This window comes from Bidens hawaiensis, unplaced genomic scaffold, assembly GCF_021521415.1.
Source record: "Bidens hawaiensis isolate Kalapana, Puna unplaced genomic scaffold, B.hawaiensis_p1.1 tig00010347_1, whole genome shotgun sequence".
Taxonomy (NCBI): Eukaryota; Viridiplantae; Streptophyta; class Magnoliopsida; order Asterales; family Asteraceae; genus Bidens; species Bidens hawaiensis.
In genome coordinates this window covers 143,804-148,328 of record NW_027491785.1, presented here as the reverse complement: position 1 = coordinate 148,328, position 4,525 = coordinate 143,804, and the positions used below count along the sequence as shown (strand labels likewise).

General features: G+C 32.8%; 2 pseudogenes; both read left to right on the top strand.

The window, feature by feature from the left end:
* The first annotated feature begins 1,957 nt into the window (after positions 1-1,957).
* LOC143534835 (monothiol glutaredoxin-S1 pseudogene) lies at positions 1,958-2,509 on the top strand (annotated as a pseudogene).
* Positions 2,510-3,128: 619 nt separating this feature from the next.
* On the top strand, positions 3,129-3,641 carry LOC143534834 (monothiol glutaredoxin-S1 pseudogene; annotated as a pseudogene).
* The last annotated feature ends 884 nt before the right edge of the window (positions 3,642-4,525 follow it).

The window sequence follows — 4,525 nt, the reverse complement described above, 5'->3', positions numbered from 1 at the left end:
TCCGGCTGAATATTAATGAAGTCAGACGAAATTTTTGAATATTTAAAATCGCGCCACATGTCAACGTTTTAATGGATCCAACAGAATTCCTTAAAATTCCAATTCCGTCGGATCCGATTAAATTTTAGTGGGTCCAACTGAATTCTTCATCTTCTACCTCTTAAACCCTAACCTTCATAATCAACCTTTATCTCCATCTTTTTTACTTTTTCACAAAAGCAAGCAAATTAATAGTGCAAATCACTTAGTTTTTTTGAGAAGAACACAATCATGGTGTTCAATTTCACTCTATAACTCAAAATAAAAAACCCTCGAATTGAAAAATCTAGGGATCATCGAAAAAAATTATATAGACGGATCCGACGGAAGCATAAACTGAACTGTCAGATCCGACTGTCTTTTCATCTGACGGTTCGTCCGGCTAATCGGTCGACCAAAACCTTAAAACGTCGGTTCCTACGGACTAGCATTCTACGTGGCGCGTCCGGATATGCTAAAAATTCAGTCGGATCAAGAATTATTTCCGTCGGTTTCGACTGTATAATCTGGTTATTTGGGGAATTAGTTTTGGTCTTGAGCTAGAATTGAAAGACTTGGTAAAAAATGGGTATTTTGGTAATTTTACCTAAATAAAAAGTTCTTTAAGATATGACACTTGCTTGGTCTAATGACATAGATATTAGATATATGACAACAACCAAATAGTTGTGAGTTTTACTTTTACTTGAGACATGCAGTAAAATAAGTGGAAAAGAACTTTGATTGTTAAAAAAAATCAAATATATCATTATGGCATCCAATTCACAAACATTTATATTCATGAAATCTTAATATTAATCCAATATTCCACTCAAATATGCATGCTCTTTTCATATACTATGCAAACTTGGTTTCCTTTTGTATCAAAATATATATATATATATATATATATCATAAAACTAGTTAATTACATGATGGTTTTAAAATAGATATATAAATTCAAAACCATTATGTAACGAACTAGTTTTATGATATAAATATTGATACAAAAGCAAACTAAGTTTGCTGATAATTAACCGACACTTAAACTACAAGATAATATTGTTTATGATTTCAATAATATATGGGTTTCGATCAAATATACAAATGAAATTAACGTGTTAAACGTGAGAATCAAATAGAATAATTATTAAATTATATCATAGAGTAATTACATAATTACTCTACTTATATATAGTTACTCTACTTGATTCTCACGTTTAGCATGCTAAATTCATTTGTGCGCTAAACTTCCCATATATGTACATAGCTTGTTAATATGTGAATGTATACTTGTTTTGATGAGGCTGTTAATTAAGTCTTGTTAATAAGTGTGTACAACCTGGCCATGCATATAGACGAGTTTACGTGGCATATGCATTCAATCAAAACTAGGAATACCTAGAAGAGTTAGAAATCATAAACCATCAGAATTTCAACTAAATGCTTGTATAGAACAACATTGACCGTACTATAAGATACTTCACTTTGCCTTTATTCGACATATCAAATCAATATTCTATGTGACTAAAACGTATATATGTCGCTTAACAACACATATGCCATAAGTTACACCATGATGAATTCATGCACCTGTTCACGGAATCAATGGATTTGAAATCTGAATTCCATATCTTAACAAGGCCATGGCGCGGTAGTATAAGGTGATGGACCCACATGCATTTTAAATTCCTCTCCTTTTGTTTTATTAGTCGTACTTACTACAAATTACCTTTTTAGAACGACAACTTTCTTGTATTTAGGCTATCGCACTCTTTAAATTTTAAGAGCCCCGCTGCTCCCAATCTGATCAGACTATGTAGTCTTAACCAGGCTCATCTGGGTTTCAGAGTTTGGCTTGACCGTTCCCTTTGAAAACCATATCATTGACGGTTACTTGACAGTCATTGTGACATCATTTACTACAAATTATTTAAAATATTTTTACTTCTTTTTGGCAAATTTAAATTCCAAATCCTTGAAAATTTTCATTTCTTTAAAACCACACACCCTAAGTATTGCAATTCCACGTGTTTTGAAGCCCTTGGTCGGAATCTCTTTAGAAGTCCACTTTTGTCTGTATATATACCATGAAAAAGAGTGCAAAGATCTCCAAAAACAAAACCCTAAACACAGCAATGAGCACGGTGACAACACTGGTAGCCGATAACCCGTTGGTGATCTTTAGCAAAACGTCTTGCTCAATAAGTCATTCCATCAAATCACTCATAAGAAACTTTGGGGCTAACCCGACTGTATACGAACTTGACGAGATTTCGAATGGGGAAGTGGTGGAAAGGGAGTTAAAAGAGTTAGGTTGTAGTCCGAGTGTGCCGGCTGTTTATATAGGGAAGAAACTCGTTGGTGGTTCTAATGAGGTGATGAGCCTCAATATGAGAAGCATGTTAAAGCCAATGCTGATTGAAGCTAAGGCAATTTGGCTCTAGTTAAAAGAGGCTAAAGCTATATGGTTCTAGCTAGTTTGAAGCCCTCAAAGTAATAAGCAAGGTTAACCATTGAGTCTTAACATATATATAGTAGATCAAACAAGGCAGCACATGCCATGGTGTAAAATATATGCTTGTATTCATACTCTTTCTTTATTATATACAATCTTGAATAATATTAGTTTAGCCTACAGAGTGAACTATGTGAATCCATGGTGTAAAATATATGCGTGTATTTATACTCTTTCATTATATACAATCTTGAATAATATTAGTTTAGCCTACAGAGTGAACTATGTGAATCCATTATGACATTCTATGGAAACCCTTTGGTTTTAATAATTTGAGGTTAAGTAGTTGAATACCCCTGTGATATGCGGCTGGAATTCAGTTTTAACAACCAAATGAAAAAACCAAATAAATCTAGTTGTGATATGTCTAAAAAGATACTATCGCACTCTTTAAATTTTAAGAGCCCCGCTGCTCCCAATCTGATCAGACTATGTAGTCTTAACCAGGCTCATCTGGGTTTCAGAGTTTGGCTTGACCGTTCCCTTTGAAAACCATATCATTGACGGTTACTTGACAGTCATTGTGACATCATTTACTACAAATTATTTAAAATATTTTTACTTCTTTTTGGCAAATTTAAATTCCAAATCCTTGAAAATTTTCATTTCTTTAAAACCACACACCCTAAGTATTGCAATTCCACGTGTTTTGAAGCCCTTGGTCGGAATCTCTTTAGAAGTCCACTTTTGTCTGTATATATACCATGAAAAAGAGTGCAAAGATCTCCAAAAACAAAACCCTAAACACAGCAATGAGCACGGTGACAACACTGGTAGCCGATAACCCGTTGGTGATCTTTAGCAAAACGTCTTGCTCAATAAGTCATTCCATCAAATCACTCATAAGAAACTTTGGGGCTAACCCGACTGTATACGAACTTGACGAGATTTCGAATGGGGAAGTGGTGGAAAGGGAGTTAAAAGAGTTAGGTTGTAGTCCGAGTGTGCCGGCTGTTTATATAGGGAAGAAACTCGTTGGTGGTTCTAATGAGGTGATGAGCCTCAATATGAGAAGCATGTTAAAGCCAATGCTGATTGAAGCTAAGGCAATTTGGCTCTAGTTAAAAGAGGCTAAAGCTATATGGTTCTAGCTAGTTTGAAGCCCTCAAAGTAATAAGCAAGGTTAACCATTGAGTCTTAACATATATATAGTAGATCAAACAAGGCAGCACATGCCATGGTGTAAAATATATGCTTGTATTCATACTCTTTCTTTATTATATACAATCTTGAATAATATTAGTTTAGCCTACAGAGTGAACTATGTGAATCCATGGTGTAAAATATATGCGTGTATTTATACTCTTTCATTATATACAATCTTGAATAATATTAGTTTAGCCTACAGAGTGAACTATGTGAATCCATTATGACATTCTATGGAAACCCTTTGGTTTTAATAATTTGAGGTTAAGTAGTTGAATACCCCTGTGATATGCGGCTGGAATTCAGTTTTAACAACCAAATGAAAAAACCAAATAAATCTAGTTGTGATATGTCTAAAAAGATACTGACGCACGTTTTACAACGATCGAAAATCATATAAACAAATAATGTTGTTATATAATCAAATGAATACCAACACATGTTTTAAAATATATCAAAACCATAAAAACGAATACCGATACAAATGCCGGCCGATATCGCTTCGGTTGGTTGCAAAATTTATACCATAACATCAAGAAAAAAACACACATATGTATCTAGCTTTTTTTTAAAAAAAAATAAATAAAGAAAATGAACAAACACTTTTTAACTAAACATCAAAGTACAAAAATTTTGTAATCAAGTTATAGAAAATTAAAATTATACTATTTCAAAGTTTTTATTGAATCTACACATGAACAAATTTCAAAACACAAAAATTTTGTGAACAATTTATAATAAATTGAAAACTAATAATTTTTTTGAAAAAAAAACTCTATATGGACAAATTTAATAGATAAAATTTTTAAAGAAAACTTTACTATTCATGAAATTCATCTGATG